Source organism: Heterodontus francisci, chromosome 19 (genome assembly GCF_036365525.1).
Source record: "Heterodontus francisci isolate sHetFra1 chromosome 19, sHetFra1.hap1, whole genome shotgun sequence".
Lineage (NCBI taxonomy): Eukaryota > Metazoa > Chordata > Chondrichthyes > Heterodontiformes > Heterodontidae > Heterodontus > Heterodontus francisci.
The window spans coordinates 7,002,527-7,024,672 of NC_090389.1; positions in this window are offsets into that span (position 1 = coordinate 7,002,527).

The window sequence follows — 22,146 nt, forward strand, 5'->3', positions numbered from 1 at the left end:
CTGTCAGGCAGTGCATTCCACCTCCTAAACTCTCACTCACACTCTCAGGCAGTGCATTCCACATCCTAAACACTCACTGACACTCTCGAGCAGTGCATTCCACATCCTAAACACTAATTCACATTCTCAGGCAGTGCATTCCACATCCTGAACACTCACTGACACTCTCGAGCAGTGCATTCCACATCCTAAACACTCGCTCACACTCTCGGGCAGTGCATTCCACATCCTGAACACTCGCTCACACTCTCACGCAGTGCATTCCACATCCTAAAGACTAACTCATACTCTCAGGCAGTGCATTCCACATCCTAAACACTCGCTCACACTCTCACGCAGTGCATTCCACATCCTAAACACTCGCTCACACTCTCACGCAGTGCATTCCACATCCTAAAGACTAACTCATACTCTCAGGCAGTGCATTCCACATCCTAAACACTCGCTCACACTCTCACGCAGTGCATTCCACATCCTAAAGACTAACTCATACTCTCAGGCAGTGCATTCCACATCCTAAACACTCGCTCACACTCTCACGCAGTGCATTCCACATCCTAAAGACTAACTCATACTCTCAGGCAGTGCATTCCACATCCTAAACACTCGCTCACACTCTCACGCAGTGCATTCCACATCCTAAAGACTAACTCATACTTTCAGGCAGTGCATTCCACATCCTAAACACTCACTCACACTCTCGGGCAGTGCATTCCACATCCTAAAGACTAACTCATACTCTCAGGCAGTGCATTCCACATCCTAAACACTCGCTCACACTCTCGGGCAGTGCCTTCCACATCCTTAACACTCACTCACACTCTCGGGCAGTGCATTCCACATCCTAAACACTCACTCACACTCTCGGGCAGTGCATTCCACATCCTGAACACTCGCTCACACTCTCACGCAGTGCATTCCACATCCTAAAGACTAACTCATACTCTCAGGCAGTGCATTCCACATCCTAAACACTCACTCTCACTCTCAGGCAGTGCAAACCACATCCTAAATACTCTCTCACACTCTCGAGCAGTGCATTCCACATCCTAAATACTCACTCACACTCTCAGGCAGTGCTTTCCACATCCTAAATACTCACTCACACTCTCAGGCAGTGCATTCCACATCCTAAATACTCACTCACACTCTCAGGCAGTGCATTCCACATCCTAAATACTCTCTCACACTCGCGAGCAGTGCATTCCACATCCTAAATACTCTCCCACACTCTCGAGCAGTGCATTCCACATCCTAAATACTCACTCACACTCTCAGGCAGTGCTTTCCACATCCTAAACACTCACTCACACTCTCATGCAGTGCTTTCCACATCCTAAATACTCACTCGCACTCTCAGGTAGTGCATTCCACATCCTAAACACTCACTCACACTCTCAGGCAGTGCATTCCACATCCTAAACACTCACTCACACTCTCAGGCAGTGCATTCCACATCCTAAATACTCACTCACACTCTCAGGCAGTGCATTCCACATCCTAAACACTCACTCACACTCTCATGCAGTGCTTTCCACATCCTAAACTCTCACTCACACTCTCAGGCAGTGCATTCCACATCCTAAACACTCGCTCACACTCTCAGGCAGTGCATTCCACATCCTAAACACTCACTCACACTCTCAGGCAGTGCATTCCACATCCTAAACACTCACTCACACTCTCAGGCAGTGCTTTCCACATCCTAAACACTCACTCACACTCTCAGGCAGTGCTTTCCACATCCTAAATACTCACTCACACTCTCAGGCAGTGCATTCCACATCCTAAATACTCACTCACACTCTCAGGCAGTGCTTTCCACATCCTAAATACTCACTCACACTCTCAGGCAGTGCATTCCACATTCTAAACACTCACTCACACTCTCATGCAGTGCTTTCCACATCCTAAATACTCACTCACACTCTCAGGCAGTGCTTTCCACATCCTAAATACTCACTCACACTCTCAGGCAGTGCATTCCACATCCTAAACACTCGCTCACACTCTCAGGCAGTGCATTCCACATCCAAAACACTCACTCACACTCTCGGGCTGAGCATTCCACATCCTGAACACTAACTCACACTCTCGGGCAGTGCATTCCAAACCCTAAACACTCACTCACACTCTCAGGCAGTGCATTCCACATCCGAAACACTAACTCACACTCTCAGGCAGTGCATTCCACATCCTAAACACTAACTCAAACACTCAGGCAGTGCATTCCACATCCTAAACACTCACTCACACTCTCGGGCAGTGTATTCCTCATCCGAAACACTCGCTCACACTCTCGGGCAGTGCATTCCAGATCCTAAACACTCGCTCACACTCTCAGGCAGTGCATTCCAGATCCTAAACACTCGCTCACACTCTCAGGCAGTGCATTCCACATCCGAAACACTCACTCACACTCTCAGGCAGTGCATTCCAGATCCTAAACACTCGCTCACACTCTCAGGCAGTGCATTCCACATCCTAAACACTCGCTCACACTCTCAGGCAGTGCATTCCACATCCGAAACACTCACTCACACTCTCAGGCAGTGCATTCCAGATCCGAAACACTCATTCACACTCTCAAGCAGTGCATTCCACATCCTAAACTCTCACTCACACTCTCAGGCAGTGCATTCCACATCCTAAACACTCACTCACACTCTCAGGCAGTGCATTCCACATCCTAAACACTCACTCACACTCTCAGGCAGTGCATTCCACATCCTAAACACTCACTCACACTCTCAGGCAGTGCATTCCACCTCCTAAACTCTCACTCACACTCTCAGGCAGTGCATTCCACATCCTAAACACTCACTCACACTCTCAGGCAGTGCATTCCACCTCCTAAACTCTCACTCACACTCTCAGGCAGTGCATTCCACATCCTAAACACTCACTCACACTCTCAGGCAGTGCATTCCACATCCTAAACACTCACTCACACTCTCAGGCAGTGCATTCCACATCCTAAACACTCACTCACACTCTCAGGCAGTGCATTCCACCTCCTAAACTCTCACTCACACTCTCAGGCAGTGCATTCCACATCCTAAACACTCACTCACACTCTCAGGCAGTGCATTCCACCTCCTAAACTCTCACTCACACTCTCAGGCAGTGCATTCCACATCCTAAACACTCACTGACACTCTCGAGCAGTGCATTCCACATCCTAAACACTCGCTCACACTCTCGGGCAGTGCATTCCACATCCTGAACACTCGCTCACACTCTCACGCAGTGCATTCCACATCCTAAAGACTAACTCATACTCTCAGGCAGTGCATTCCACATCCTAAACACTCGCTCACACTCTCGGGCAGTGCCTTCCACATCCTTAACACTCACTCACACTCTCGGGCAGTGCATTCCACATCCTGAACACTCGCTCACACTCTCACGCAGTGCATTCCACATCCTAAAGACTAACTCATACTCTCAGGCAGTGCATTCCACATCCTAAACACTCACTCTCACTCTCAGGCAGTGCAAACCACATCCTAAATACTCTCTCACACTCTCGAGCAGTGCATTCCACATCCTAAATACTCACTCACACTCTCAGGCAGTGCTTTCCACATCCTAAATACTCACTCACACTCTCATGCAGTGCTTTCCACATCCTAAATACTTACTCACACTCTCATGCAGTGCTTTCCACATCCTAAATACTCACTCACACTCTCAGGCAGTGCATTCCACATCCTAAACACTCACTCTCACTCTCAGGCAGTGCAAACCACATCCTAAATACTCTCTCACACTCTCGAGCAGTGCATTCCACATCCTAAATACTCACTCACACTCTCAGGCAGTGCTTTCCACATCCTAAATACTCACTCACACTCTCAGGCAGTGCATTCCACATCCTAAACACTCACTCACACTCTCATGCAGTGCTTTCCACATCCTAAATACTCACTCACACTCTCATGCAGTGCTTTCCACATCCTAAATACTCACTCACACTCTCAGGCAGTGCATTCCACATCCTAAACACTCACTCACACTCTCATGCAGTGCTTTCCACATCCTAAATACTCACTCACACTCTCAGGCAGTGCTTTCCACATGCTAAATACTCGCTCACACTCTCAGGCAGTGCATTCCACATCCTAAACACTCGCTCACACTCTCAGGCAGTGCATTCCACATCCAAAACACTCACTCACACTCTCGGGCTGAGCATTCCACATCCAAAACACTCACTCACACTCTCGGGCTGAGCATTCCACATCCAAAACACTCACTCACACTCTCGGGCTGAGCATTCCACATCCTAAACACTAACTCACACTCTCGGGCAGTGCATTCCAAACCCTAAACACTCACTCACACTCTCAGGCAGTGCATTCCACATCCGAAACACTAACTCACACTCTCAGGCAGTGCATTCCACATCCTAAACACTAACTCAAACGCTCAGGCAGTGCATTCCACATCCTAAACACTCACTCACACTCTCGGGCAGTGTATTCCTCATCCGAAACACTCGCTCACACTCTCAGGCAGTGCATTCCACATCCGAAACACTCACTCACACTCTCAGGCAGTGCATTCCAGATCCTAAACACTCGCTCACACTCTCAGGCAGTGCATTCCACATCCAAAACACTCACTCACACTCTCAGGCAGTGCATTCCTGATCCGAAACACTCATTCACACTCTCAAGCAGTGCATTCCACATCCTAAACACTCACTCACACTCTCGGGCAGTGCATTCCACATCCTGAACACTCACTCACACTCTCAAGCAGTCCATTCCACATCCTAAACACTCACTCACACTCTCAGGCAGTGCAAACCACATCCGAAATACTCACTCACACACTCGGACAGTGCATTCCACATCCTAAACACTCACTCACACTCTCGGGCAGTGCATTCCAGATCCTAAACACTAATTCACTTTCTCAGGCAGTGCATTCCACATCCTAAACACTAACTCACACTCTCAGGCAGTGCATTCCACAACCGAAACACTCACTCACACTCTCAGGCAGTGCATTCCAGATCCTAAACACTCACTCACACTCTCAGGCAGTGCAAACCACATCCGAAATACTCACTCACACACTCGGACAGTGCATTCCAGATCCTAAACACTCACTCACACTCTCGTGCAGTGTATTCCACATCCTAAACACTCGCTCACACTCTCAGGCAGTGCATTCCACATCCTAAACACTCACTCACACTCTCAAGCAGTGCATTCCACATCCTAAACTCTCACTCACACTCTCAGGCAGTGCCCTCCACATCCTAAACACTCACTCACACTCTCAGGCAGTGCATTCCACATCCTAAACACTCACTCACACTCTCAGGCAGTGCATTCCAGATCCGAAACACTCATTCACACTCTCAGGCAGTGCATTCCACATCCTAAACACTCACTCACACTCTCAGGCAGTGCATTCCACATCCTGAACACTCACTCACACTCTCAAGCAGTCCATTCCACATCCTAAACACTCACTCACACTCTCAGGCAGTGCATTCCAGATCCTAAACACTCACTCACACTCTCAGGCAGTGCAAACCACATCCGAAATACTCACTCACACACTCGGACAGTGCATTCCACATCCTAAACACTCGCTCACACTCTCAGGCAGTGCATTCCACATCCTAAACACTCACTCACACTCTCAAGCAGTGCATTCCACATCCTAAACTCTCACTTACACTCTCAGGCAGTGCCCTCCACATCCTAAACACTCTCTCACACTCTCAGGCAGTGCATTCCAGATCCTAAACACTTACTCACACTCTCAGGCAGTGCATTCCACATCCTAAACACTCTCTCACACTCTCAGGCAGTGCAATCCAGATCCTAAACACTCAATCACACTGTCGGGCAACGCATTCCGTATCCTGAACAGTCACTCTCACTGTCAGGCAGTGCATTCCACATCCTAAACTCTCACTCACACTCTCGGGCAGTGCATTCCAGATCCGAACCACTCACTCACACTCTCAGGCAGTGTATTCCACATCCTAAACACTCGCTCACACTCTCAGGCAGTGCATTCCACATCCTAAACACTCTCTCACACTCTCAAGCAGTGCATTCCACATCCTAAACTCTCACTCACACTCTCAGGCAGTGCCCTCCACATCCTAAACTCTCACTCACACTCTCAGGCAGTGCCCTCCACATCCTAAACACTCTCTCACACTCTCAGGCAGTGCATTCCACATCCTAAACACTCACTCACACTCTCAGGCAGTGCATTCCACATCCTAAACACTCTCTCACACTCTCAGGCAGTGCATTCCACATCCTAAACACTCACTCACAATCTCGGGCAGTGCAATCCAGATCCTAAACACTCAATCACACTGTCGGGCAACGCATTCCGTATCCTGAACAGTCACTCTCACTGTCAGGCAGTGCATTCCACATCCTAAACTCTCACTCACACTCTCGGGCAGTGCATTCCAGATCCGAACCACTCACTCACACTCTCAGGCAGTGTCTTCCACATCCTAAACACTCACTCACACTCTCAGGCAGTGCATTCCACATCCTAAACACTCTCTCACACTCTCAGGCAGTGCATTCCACATCCTAAACACTTACTCACACTCTCAGGCAGTGCATTCCACATCCTAAACACTCACTCACACTCTCAGGCAGTGCATTCCACATCCTAAACACTTGCTCACACTCTCAGGCAGTGCAAAACACATCCTAAACACTTACTCACTCTCTCAGGCATGCATTCCACATCCTAAACACTTCCTGACACTCTCGGGCAGTGCAAACCACATCCTAAACACTCACTCACACTCTCAGGCAGTGCATTCCACATCCTAACCACTCACTCACACTCTCGGGCAAAGCATTGCACATCCTCAACACTCATTCATACTCTCACGCAATGCATACGACATCCTAACCACACACTCACACTCTTAGGCAGTGCATTCCACATCCTAAACACTCGCTCACACTCTCAGGCAGTGCATTCCACATCCTAAACACTCTCTCACTCACTCTCGGGCAGTGCATTCCACCTCCAAACACTCACTCACACACTCAGGCAATGTATTCCAGATCCTAACCACTAACTCACACTCTCAGGCAGTGCATTCCACATCCTAAACACTCGCTCACACTCTCAGGCAGTGCATTCCACATCCTAAACACTCACTCACACTCTCAGGCAGTGCATTCCACATCCTAAACACTCACTCACACTCTCGGGCAGTGCATTCCACATCCTAAACACTCGCTCACACTCTCAGGCAGTGCATTCCACATCCTAAACACTCACTCACACTCTCAGGCAGTGCATTCCACATCCTAAACACTCGCTCACACTCTCAGGCAGTGCATTCCACATCCTAAACACTCACTCACACTCTCAGGCAGTGCATTCCACATCCTAAACACTCGCTCACACTCTCAGGCAGTGCATTCCACATCCTAAACACTCACTCACACTCTCGGGCAGTGCATTCCACATCCTGAACACTCACTCACACTCTCAAGCAGTCCATTCCACATCCTGAACACTAACTCACACTCTCGGGCAATGCATTCCAGATCCTAAACACTCACTCACACTCTCAGGCAGTGCATTCCACATCCTAAACACTAACTCAAACTCTCAGGCAGTGCATTCCACATGCTAAACACTCACTCACACTCTCGCGCAGTGTATTCCACATCCTAAACACTCGCTCACACTCTCAGGTAGTGCATTCCACATCCTAAACACTCACTCACACTCTCAAGCAGTGCATTCCACATCCTAAACTCTCACTCACACTCTCAGGCAGTGCATTCCACATCCTGAACACTCACTCACACTCTCGGGCAGTGCCTTCCACATCCTAAACACTCACTCAGACTCTCAGGCAGTGCATTCCACATCCTAAACACTCACTCACACTCTCAGGCAGTGCATTCCACATCCTAAACACTCACTCACACTCTCGGGCAGTGCATTCCACATCCTAAACACTCACTCACACTCTCAGGCAGTGCATTCCACATCCTAAACACTCACTCACACTCTCGGGCAGTGCATTCCACATCCTAAACACTCACTCACACTCTCGGGCAGTGCATTCCACATCCTAAACACTCACTCACACTCTCGGGCAGTGCATTCCACATCCTAAACACTCACTCACACTCTCGGGCAGTGCAAACCACATCCTAAACACTCACTCACACTCTCGGGCAGTGCATTCCACATCCTAAACACTCACTCACACTCTCGGGCAGTGCATTCCACATCCTAAACACTCACTCACACTCTCAGGCAGTGCATTCCACATCCTAAACACTCACTCACACTCTCAGGCAGTGCATTCCACATCCTAAACACTTACTCACACTCTCAGGCAGTGCATTCCACATCCTAAACACTCACTCACACTCTCAGGCAGTGCATTCCACCTCCTAAACACTCACTCACACTCTCAGGCAGTGCATTCCACATCCTAAACACTCACTCACACTCTCGAGCAGTGCATTCCACATCCTAAACTCTCACTCACACTCTCGAGCAGTGCATTCCACATCCTAAACACTCACTCACACTCTCAGGCAGTGCATTCCACCTCCTAAACTCTCACTCACACTCTCAGGCAGTGCATTCCACATCCTAAACACTCACTCACACTCTCAGGCAGTGCATTCCACATCCTAAACACTCACTCACACTCTCAGGCAGTGCATTCCACATCCTAAACACTCACTCACACTCTCAGTCAGTACATTCCACCTCCTAAACTCTCACTCACACTCTCAGGCAGTGCATTCCACATCCTAAACACTCACTCACACTCTCAGGCAGTGCATTCCACCTCCTAAACTCTCACTCACACTCTCAGGCAGTGCATTCCACATCCTAAACACTCACTCACACTCTCAGGCAGTGCATTCCACATCCTAAACACTCACTCACACTCTCGGGCAGTGCATTCCACATCCTAAACACTCACTCACACTGTCAGGCAGTGCATTCCACCTCCTAAACTCTCACTCACACTCTCAGGCAGTGCATTCCACATCCTAAACACTCACTGACACTCTCGAGCAGTGCATTCCACATCCTAAACACTCGCTCACACTCTCGGGCAGTGCATTCCACATCCTGAACACTCGCTCACACTCTCACGCAGTGCATTCCACATCCTAAAGACTAACTCATCCTCTCAGGCAGTGCATTCCACATCCTAAACACTCACTCACACTCTCGGGCAGTGCATTCCACATCCTGAACACTCGCTCACACTCTCACGCAGTGCATTCCACATCCTAAAGACTAACTCATACTCTCAGGCAGTGCATTCCACATCCTAAACACTCGCTCACACTCTCACGCAGTGCATTCCACATCCTAAACACTCGCTCACACTCTCACGCAGTGCATTCCACATCCTAAAGACTAACTCATACTCTCAGGCAGTGCATTCCACATCCTAAACACTCGCTCACACTCTCACGCAGTGCATTCCACATCCTAAAGACTAACTCATACTCTCAGGCAGTGCATTCCACATCCTAAACACTCGCTCACACTCTCACGCAGTGCATTCCACATCCTAAAGACTAACTCATACTCTCAGGCAGTGCATTCCACATCCTAAACACTCGCTCACACTCTCACGCAGTGCATTCCACATCCTAAAGACTAACTCATACTCTCAGGCAGTGCATTCCACATCCTAAACACTCACTCACACTCTCGGGCAGTGCATTCCACATCCTAAAGACTAACTCATACTCTCAGGCAGTGCATTCCACATCCTAAACACTCGCTCATACTCTCGGGCAGTGCCTTCCACATCCTTAACACTCACTCACACTCTCGGGCAGTGCATTCCACATCCTAAACACTCACTCACACTCTCGGGCAGTGCATTCCACATCCTGAACACTCGCTCACACTCTCACGCAGTGCATTCCACATCCTAAAGACTAACTCATACTCTCAGGCAGTGCATTCCACATCCTAAACACTCACTCTCACTCTCAGGCAGTGCAAACCACATCCTAAATACTCTCTCACACTCTCGAGCAGTGCATTCCACATCCTAAATACTCACTCACACTCTCAGGCAGTGCTTTCCACATCCTAAATACTCACTCACACTCTCAGGCAGTGCATTCCACATCCTAAATACTCACTCACACTCTCAGGCAGTGCATTCCACATCCTAAATACTCTCTCACACTCGCGAGCAGTGCATTCCACATCCTAAATACTCTCCCACACTCTCGAGCAGTGCATTCCACATCCTAAATACTCACTCACACTCTCAGGCAGTGCTTTCCACATCCTAAACACTCACTCACACTCTCATGCAGTGCTTTCCACATCCTAAATACTCACTCGCACTCTCAGGTAGTGCATTCCACATCCTAAACACTCACTCACACTCTCAGGCAGTGCATTCCACATCCTAAACACTCACTCACACTCTCAGGCAGTGCATTCCACATCCTAAATACTCACTCACACTCTCAGGCAGTGCATTCCACATCCTAAACACTCACTCACACTCTCATGCAGTGCTTTCCACATCCTAAACTCTCACTCACACTCTCAGGCAGTGCATTCCACATCCTAAACACTCGCTCACACTCTCAGGCAGTGCATTCCACATCCTAAACACTCACTCACACTCTCAGGCAGTGCATTCCACATCCTAAACACTCACTCACACTCTCAGGCAGTGCTTTCCACATCCTAAACACTCACTCACACTCTCAGGCAGTGCTTTCCACATCCTAAATACTCACTCACACTCTCAGGCAGTGCATTCCACATCCTAAATACTCACTCACACTCTCAGGCAGTGCTTTCCACATCCTAAATACTCACTCACACTCTCAGGCAGTGCATTCCACATTCTAAACACTCACTCACACTCTCATGCAGTGCTTTCCACATCCTAAATACTCACTCACACTCTCAGGCAGTGCTTTCCACATCCTAAATACTCACTCACACTCTCAGGCAGTGCATTCCACATCCTAAACACTCGCTCACACTCTCAGGCAGTGCATTCCACATCCAAAACACTCACTCACACTCTCGGGCTGAGCATTCCACATCCTGAACACTAACTCACACTCTCGGGCAGTGCATTCCAAACCCTAAACACTCACTCACACTCTCAGGCAGTGCATTCCACATCCGAAACACTAACTCACACTCTCAGGCAGTGCATTCCACATCCTAAACACTAACTCAAACACTCAGGCAGTGCATTCCACATCCTAAACACTCACTCACACTCTCGGGCAGTGTATTCCTCATCCGAAACACTCGCTCACACTCTCGGGCAGTGCATTCCAGATCCTAAACACTCGCTCACACTCTCAGGCAGTGCATTCCAGATCCTAAACACTCGCTCACACTCTCAGGCAGTGCATTCCACATCCGAAACACTCACTCACACTCTCAGGCAGTGCATTCCAGATCCTAAACACTCGCTCACACTCTCAGGCAGTGCATTCCACATCCTAAACACTCGCTCACACTCTCAGGCAGTGCATTCCACATCCGAAACACTCACTCACACTCTCAGGCAGTGCATTCCAGATCCGAAACACTCATTCACACTCTCAAGCAGTGCATTCAACATCCTAAACTCTCACTCACACTCTCAGGCAGTGCATTCCACATCCTAAACACTCACTCACACTCTCAGGCAGTGCATTCCACATCCTAAACACTCACTCACACTCTCAGGCAGTGCATTCCACATCCTAAACACTCACTCACACTCTCAGGCAGTGCATTCCACCTCCTAAACTCTCACTCACACTCTCAGGCAGTGCATTCCACATCCTAAACACTCACTCACACTCTCAGGCAGTGCATTCCACCTCCTAAACTCTCACTCACACTCTCAGGCAGTGCATTCCACATCCTAAACACTCACTCACACTCTCAGGCAGTGCATTCCACATCCTAAACACTCACTCACACTCTCAGGCAGTGCATTCCACATCCTAAACACTCACTCACACTCTCAGGCAGTGCATTCCACCTCCTAAACTCTCACTCACACTCTCAGGCAGTGCATTCCACATCCTAAACACTCACTCACACTCTCAGGCATTGCATTCCACCTCCTAAACTCTCACTCACACTCTCAGGCAGTGCATTCCACATCCTAAACACTCACTGACACTCTCGAGCAGTGCATTCCACATCCTAAACACTCGCTCACACTCTCGGGCAGTGCATTCCACATCCTGAACACTCGCTCACACTCTCACGCAGTGCATTCCACATCCTAAAGACTAACTCATACTCTCAGGCAGTGCATTCCACATCCTAAACACTCGCTCACACTCTCGGGCAGTGCCTTCCACATCCTTAACACTCACTCACACTCTCGGGCAGTGCATTCCACATCCTGAACACTCGCTCACACTCTCACGCAGTGCATTCCACATCCTAAAGACTAACTCATACTCTCAGGCAGTGCATTCCACATCCTAAACACTCACTCTCACTCTCAGGCAGTGCAAACCACATCCTAAATACTCTCTCACACTCTCGAGCAGTGCATTCCACATCCTAAATACTCACTCACACTCTCAGGCAGTGCTTTCCACATCCTAAATACTCACTCACACTCTCATGCAGTGCTTTCCACATCCTAAATACTCACTCACACTCTCATGCAGTGCTTTCCACATCCTAAATACTCACTCACACTCTCAGGCAGTGCATTCCACATCCTAAACACTCACTCTCACTCTCAGGCAGTGCAAACCACATCCTAAATACTCTCTCACACTCTCGAGCAGTGCATTCCACATCCTAAATACTCACTCACACTCTCAGGCAGTGCTTTCCACATCCTAAATACTCACTCACACTCTCAGGCAGTGCATTCCACATCCTAAACACTCACTCACACTCTCATGCAGTGCTTTCCACATCCTAAATACTCACTCACACTCTCATGCAGTGCTTTCCACATCCTAAATACTCACTCACACTCTCAGGCAGTGCATTCCACCTCCTAAACACTCACTCACACTCTCAGGCAGTGCATTCCACATCCTAAACACTCACTCACACTCTCGAGCAGTGCATTCCACATCCTAAACTCTCACTCACACTCTCGAGCAGTGCATTCCACATCCTAAACACTCACTCACACTCTCAGGCAGTGCATTCCACCTCCTAAACTCTCACTCACACTCTCAGGCAGTGCATTCCACATCCTAAACACTCACTCACACTCTCAGGCAGTGCATTCCACATCCTAAACACTCACTCACACTCTCAGGCAGTGCATTCCACATCCTAAACACTCACTCACACTCTCAGTCAGTGCATTCCACCTCCTAAACTCTCACTCACACTCTCAGGCAGTGCATTCCACATCCTAAACACTCACTCACACTCTCAGGCAGTGCATTCCACCTCCTAAACTCTCACTCACACTCTCAGGCAGTGCATTCCACATCCTAAACTCTCACTCACACTCTCAGGCAGTGCATTCCACATCCTAAACACTCACTCACACTCTCGGGCAGTGCATTCCACATCCTAAACACTCACTCACACTGTCAGGCAGTGCATTCCACCTCCTAAACTCTCACTCACACTCTCAGGCAGTGCATTCCACATCCTAAACACTCACTGACACTCTCGGGCAGTGCATTCCACATCCTAAACACTCACTCACACTCTCAGGCAGTGCATTCCACATCCTAAACACTCACTCACACTCTCAGTCAGTGCATTCCACCTCCTAAACTCTCACTCACACTCTCAGGCAGTGCATTCCACATCCTAAACACTCACTCACACTCTCAGGCAGTGCATTCCACCTCCTAAACTCTCACTCACACTCTCAGGCAGTGCATTCCACATCCTAAACACTCACTCACACTCTCAGGCAGTGCATTCCACATCCTAAACACTCACTCACACTCTCGGGCAGTGCATTCCACATCCTAAACACTCACTCACACTGTCAGGCAGTGCATTCCACCTCCTAAACTCTCACTCACACTCTCAGGCAGTGCATTCCACATCCTAAACACTCACTGACACTCTCGAGCAGTGCATTCCACATCCTGAACACTCGCTCACACTCTCACGCAGTGCATTCCACATCCTAAAGACTAACTCATCCTCTCAGGCAGTGCATTCCACATCCTAAACACTCACTCACACTCTCGGGCAGTGCATTCCACATCCTGAACACTCGCTCACACTCTCACGCAGTGCATTCCACATCCTAAAGACTAACTCATACTCTCAGGCAGTGCATTCCACATCCTAAACACTCGCTCACACTCTCACGCAGTGCATTCCACATCCTAAACACTCGCTCACACTCTCACGCAGTGCATTCCACATCCTAAAGACTAACTCATACTCTCAGGCAGTGCATTCCACATCCTAAACACTCGCTCACACTCTCACGCAGTGCATTCCACATCCTAAAGACTAACTCATACTCTCAGGCAGTGCATTCCACATCCTAAACACTCGCTCACACTCTCACGCAGTGCATTCCACATCCTAAAGACTAACTCATACTCTCAGGCAGTGCATTCCACATCCTAAACACTCGCTCACACTCTCACGCAGTGCATTCCACATCCTAAAGACTAACTCATACTCTCAGGCAGTGCATTCCACATCCTAAACACTCACTCACACTCTCGGGCAGTGCATTCCACATCCTAAAGACTAACTCATACTCTCAGGCAGTGCATTCCACATCCTAAACACTCGCTCACACTCTCGGGCAGTGCCTTCCACATCCTTAACACTCACTCACACTCTCGGGCAGTGCATTCCACATCCTAAACACTCACTCACACTCTCGGGCAGTGCATTCCACATCCTGAACACTCGCTCACACTCTCACGCAGTGCATTCCACATCCTAAAGACTAACTCATACTCTCAGGCAGTGCATTCCACATCCTAAACACTCACTCTCACTCTCAGGCAGTGCAAACCACATCCTAAATACTCTCTCACACTCTCGAGCAGTGCATTCCACATCCTAAATACTCACTCACACTCTCAGGCAGTGCTTTCCACATCCTAAATACTCACTCACACTCTCAGGCAGTGCATTCCACATCCTAAATACTCACTCACACTCTCAGGCAGTGCATTCCACATCCTAAATACTCTCTCACACTCGCGAGCAGTGCATTCCACATCCTAAATACTCTCCCACACTCTCGAGCAGTGCATTCCACATCCTAAATACTCACTCACACTCTCAGGCAGTGCTTTCCACATCCTAAACACTCACTCACACTCTCATGCAGTGCTTTCCACATCCTAAATACTCACTCGCACTCTCAGGTAGTGCATTCCACATCCTAAACACTCACTCACACTCTCAGGCAGTGCATTCCACATCCTAAACACTCACTCACACTCTCAGGCAGTGCATTCCACATCCTAAATACTCACTCACACTCTCAGGCAGTGCATTCCACATCCTAAACACTCACTCACACTCTCATGCAGTGCTTTCCACATCCTAAACTCTCACTCACACTCTCAGGCAGTGCATTCCACATCCTAAACACTCGCTCACACTCTCAGGCAGTGCATTCCACATCCTAAACACTCACTCACACTCTCAGGCAGTGCATTCCACATCCTAAACACTCACTCACACTCTCAGGCAGTGCTTTCCACATCCTAAACACTCACTCACACTCTCAGGCAGTGCTTTCCACATCCTAAATACTCACTCACACTCTCAGGCAGTGCATTCCACATCCTAAATACTCACTCACACTCTCAGGCAGTGCTTTCCACATCCTAAATACTCACTCACACTCTCAGGCAGTGCATTCCACATTCTAAACACTCACTCACACTCTCATGCAGTGCTTTCCACATCCTAAATACTCACTCACACTCTCAGGCAGTGCTTTCCACATCCTAAATACTCACTCACACTCTCAGGCAGTGCATTCCACATCCTAAACACTCGCTCACACTCTCAGGCAGTGCATTCCACATCCAAAACACTCACTCACACTCTCGGGCTGAGCATTCCACATCCTGAACACTAACTCACACTCTCGGGCAGTGCATTCCAAACCCTAAACACTCACTCACACTCTCAGGCAGTGCATTCCACATCCGAAACACTAACTCACACTCTCAGGCAGTGCATTCCACATCCTAAACACTAACTCAAACACTCAGGCAGTGCATTCCACATCCTAAACACTCACTCACACTCTCGGGCAGTGTATTCCTCATCCGAAACACTCGCTCACACTCACGGGCAGTGCATTCCAGATCCTAAACACTCGCTCACACTCTCAGGCAGTGCATTCCAGATCCTAAACACTCGCTCACACTCTCAGGCAGTGCATTCCACATCCGAAACACTCACTCACACTCTCAGGCAGTGCATTCCAGATCCTAAACACTCGCTCACACTCTCAGGCAGTGCATTCCACATCCTAAACACTCGCTCACACTCTCAGGCAGTGCATTCCACATCCGAAACACTCACTCACACTCTCAGGCAGTGCATTCCAGATCCGAAACACTCATTCACACTCTCAAGCAGTGCATTCCACATCCTAAACTCTCACTCACACTCTCAGGCAGTGCATTCCACATCCTAAACACTCACTCACACTCTCAGGCAGTGCATTCCACATCCTAAACACTCACTCACACTCTCAGGCAGTGCATTCCACATCCTAAACACTCACTCACACTCTCAGGCAGTGCATTCCACCTCCTAAACTCTCACTCACACTCTCAGGCAGTGCATTCCACATCCTAAACACTCACTCACACTCTCAGGCAGTGCATTCCACCTCCTAAACTCTCACTCACACTCTCAGGCAGTGCATTCCACATCCTAAACACTCACTCACACTCTCAGGCAGTGCATTCCACATCCTAAACACTCACTCACACTCTCAGGCAGTGCATTCCACATCCTAAACACTCACTCACACTCTCAGGCAGTGCATTCCACCTCCTAAATTCTCACTCACACTCTCAGGCAGTGCATTCCACATCCTAAACACTCACTCACACTCTCAGGCAGTGCATTCCACCTCCTAAACTCTCACTCACACTCTCAGGCAGTGCATTCCACATCCTAAACACTCGCTGACACTCTCGAGCAGTGCATTCCACATCCTAAACACTCGCTCACACTCTCGGGCAGTGCATTCCACATCCTGAACACTCGCTCACACTCTCACGCAGTGCATTCCACATCCTAAAGACTAACTCATACTCTCAGGCAGTGCATTCCACATCCTAAACACTCACTCTCACTCTCAGGCAGTGCAAACCACATCCTAAATACTCTCTCACACTCTCGAGCAGTGCATTCCACATCCTAAATACTCACTCACACTCTCAGGCAGTGCTTTCCACATCCTAAATACTCACTCACACTCTCATGCAGTGCTTTCCACATCCTAAATACTCACTCACACTCTCATGCAGTGCTTTCCACATCCTAAATACTCACTCACACTCTCAGGCAGTGCATTCCACATCCTAAACACTCACTCTCACTCTCAGGCAGTGCAAACCACATCCTAAATACTCTCTCACACTCTCGAGCAGTGCATTCCACATCCTAAATACTCACTCACACTCTCAGGCAGTGCTTTCCACATCCTAAATACTCACTCACACTCTCAGGCAGTGCATTCCACATCCTAAACACTCACTCACACTCTCATGCAGTGCTTTCCACATCCTAAATACTCACTCACACTCTCATGCAGTGCTTTCCACATCCTAAATACTCACTCACACTCTCAGGCAGTGCATTCCACATCCTAAACACTCACTCACACTCTCATGCAGTGCTTTCCACATCCTAAATACTCACTCACACTCTCAGGCAGTGCTTTCCACATGCTAAATACTCGCTCACACTCTCAGGCAGTGCATTCCACATCCTAAACACTCGCTCACACTCTCAGGCAGTGCATTCCACATCCAAAACACTCACTCACACTCTCGGGCTGAGCATTCCACATCCAAAACACTCACTCACACTCTCGGGCTGAGCATTCCACATCCAAAACACTCACTCACACTCTCGGGCTGAGCATTCCACATCCTAAACACTAACTCACACTCTCGGGCAGTGCATTCCAAACCCTAAACACTCACTCACACTCTCAGGCAGTGCATTCCACATCCGAAACACTAACTCACACTCTCAGGCAGTGCATTCCACATCCTAAACACTAACTCAAACGCTCAGGCAGTGCATTCCACATCCTAAACACTCACTCACACTCTCGGGCAGTGTATTCCTCATCCGAAACACTCGCTCACACTCTCAGGCAGTGCATTCCACATCCGAAACACTCACTCACACTCTCAGGCAGTGCATTCCAGATCCTAAACACTCGCTCACACTCTCAGGCAGTGCATTCCACATCCAAAACACTCACTCACACTCTCAGGCAGTGCATTCCTGATCCGAAACACTCATTCACACTCTCAAGCAGTGCATTCCACATCCTAAACACTCACTCACACTCTCGGGCAGTGCATTCCACATCCTGAACACTCACTCACACTCTCAAGCAGTCCATTCCACATCCTAAACACTCACTCACACTCTCAGGCAGTGCAAACCACATCCGAAATACTCACTCACACACTCGGACAGTGCATTCCACATCCTAAACACTCACTCACACTCTCGGGCAGTGCATTCCAGATCCTAAACACTAATTCACTTTCTCAGGCAGTGCATTCCACATCCTAAACACTAACTCACACTCTCAGGCAGTGCATTCCACAACCGAAACACTCACTCACACTCTCAGGCAGTGCATTCCAGATCCTAAACACTCACTCACACTCTCAGGCAGTGCAAACCACATCCGAAATACTCACTCACACACTCGGACAGTGCATTCCAGATCCTAAACACTCACTCACACTCTCGTGCAGTGTATTCCACATCCTAAACACTCGCTCACACTCTCAGGCAGTGCATTCCACATCCTAAACACTCACTCACACTCTCAAGCAGTGCATTCCACATCCTAAACTCTCACTCACACTCTCAGGCAGTGCCCTCCACATCCTAAACACTCACTCACACTCTCAGGCAGTGCATTCCACATCCTAAACACTCACTCACACTCTCAGGCAGTGCATTCCAGATCCGAAACACTCATTCACACTCTCAGGCAGTGCATTCCACATCCTAAACACTCACTCACACTCTCAGGCAGTGCATTCCACATCCTGAACACTCACTCACACTCTCAAGCAGTCCATTCCACATCCTAAACACTCACTCACACTCTCAGGCAGTGCATTCCAGATCCTAAACACTCACTCACACTCTCAGGCAGTGCAAACCACATCCGAAATACTCACTCACACACTCGGACAGTGCATTCCACATCCTAAACACTCGCTCACACTCTCAGGCAGTGCATTCCACATCCTAAACACTCACTCACACTCTCAAGCAGTGCATTCCACATCCTAAACTCTCACTCACACTCTCAGGCAGTGCCCTCCACATCCTAAACACTCTCTCACACTCTCAGGCAGTGCATTCCAGATCCTAAACACTTACTCACACTCTCAGGCAGTGCATTCCACATCCTAAACACTCTCTCACACTCTCAGGCAGTGCATTCCACATCCTAAACACTTACTCACACTCTCAGGCAGTGCAATCCAGATCCTAAACACTCAATCACACTGTCGGGCAACGCATTCCGTATCCTGAACAGTCACTCTCACTGTCAGGCAGTGCATTCCACATCCTAAACTCTCACTCACACTCTCGGGCAGTGCATTCCAGATCCGAACCACTCACTCACACTCTCAGGCAGTGTATTCCACATCCTAAACACTCGCTCACACTCTCAGGCAGTGCATTCCACATCCTAAACACTCTCTCACACTCTCAGGCAGTGCAATCCAGATCCTAAACACTCAATCACACTGTCGGGCAACGCATTCCGTATCCTGAACAGTCACTCTCACTGTCAGGCAGTGCATTCCACATCCTAAACTCTCACTCACACTCTCGGGCAGTGCATTCCAGATCCGAACCACTCACTCACACTCTCAGGCAGTGTATTCCACATCCTAAACTCTCACTCACACTCTCAGGCAGTGCCCTCCACATCCTAAACTCTCACTCACACTCTCAGGCAGTGCCCTCCACATCCTAAACACTCTCTCACACTCTCAGGCAGTGCATTCCACATCCTAAACACTCACTCACACTCTCAGGCAGTGCATTCCACATCCTAAACACTCTCTCACACTCTCAGGCAGTGCAATCCAGATCCTAAACACTCAATCACACTGTCGGGCAACGCATTCCGTATCCTGAACAGTCACTCTCACTGTCAGGCAGTGCATTCCCCATCCTAAACTCTCACTCACACTCTCGGGCAGTGCATTCCAGATCCGAACCACTCACTCACACTCTCAGGCAGTGTCTTCCACATCCTAAACACTCGCTCACACTCTCAGGCAGTGCATTCCACATCCTAAACACTCTCTCACACTCTCAGGCAGTGCATTCCACATCCTAAACACTTACTCACACTCTCAGGCAGTGCATTCCACATCCTAAACACTCACTCACACTCTCAGGCAGTGCATTCCACATCCTAAACACTTGCTCACACTCTCAGGCAGTGCAAAACACATCCTAAACACTTACTCACTCTCTCAGGCATGCATTCCACATCCTAAACACTTCCTGACACTCTCGGGCAGTGCAAACCACATCCTAAACACTCACTCACACTCTCAGGCAGTGCATTCCACATCCAAAACTCTCACTCACACTCGAAGGCAGTGCATTCCACATCCTAACCACTCACTCACACTCTCGGGCAAAGCATTGCACATCCTCAACACTCATTCATACTCTCACGCAATGCATACGACATCCTAACCACACACTCACACTCTTAGGCAGTGCATTCCACATCCTAAACACTCGCTCACACTCTCAGGCAGTGCATTCCACATCCTAAACACTCTCTCACTCACTCTCGGGCAGTGCATTCCACCTCCAAACACTCACTCACACACTCAGGCAAAGTATTCCAGATCCTAACCACTAACTCACACTCTCAGGCAGTGCATTCCACATCCTAAACACTCGCTCACACTCTCAGGCAGTGCATTCCACATCCTAAACACTCACTCACACTCTCAGGCAGTGCATTCCACATCCTAAACACTCACTCACACTCTCGGGCAGTGCATTCCACATCCTGAACACTCACTCACACTCTCAAGCAGTCCATTCCACATCCTGAACACTAACTCACACTCTCGGGCAATGCATTCCAGATCCTAAACACTCACTCACACTCTCAGGCAGTGCATTCCACATCCTAAACACTAACTCAAACTCTCAGGCAGTGCATTCCACATGCTAAACACTCACTCACACTCTCGCGCAGTGTATTCCACATCCTAAACACTCGCTCACACTCTCAGGTAGTGCATTCCACATCCTATACACTCACTCACACTCTCAGGCAGTGCATTCCACATCCTGAACACTCACTCACACTCTCGGGCAGTGCCTTCCACATCCTAAACACTCACTCACACTCTCAGGCAGTGCATTCCAGATCCTAAACACTTACTCACACTCTCAGGCAGTGCATTCCACATCCTAAACACTCACTCACACTCTCAGGCAGTGCAAACCACATCCTAAACACTTACTCACACTCTCAGGCAGTGCATTCCACATCCTAAACACTCTCTCACACTCTCAGGCAGTGCATTCCACATCCTAAACACTTACTCACACTCTCAGGCAGTGCATTCCACATCCTAAACACTCACTCACACTCTCACGCAGTGCATTCCACATCCTAAACACTCACTCACACTCTCAGGCAGTGCAAACCACATCCTAAACACTTACTCACACTCTCAGGCAGTGCATTCCACATCCTAAACACTCTCTCACACTCTCAGGCGGTGCATTCCACATCCTAAACACTTACTCACACTCTCAGGCAGTGCATTCCACATCCTAAACACTCACTCACACCTCACGCAGTGCATTCCACATCCTAAACACTCACTCACACTCTCGAGCAGTGCATTCCACATCCTAACCACTCACTCACACTCTCGG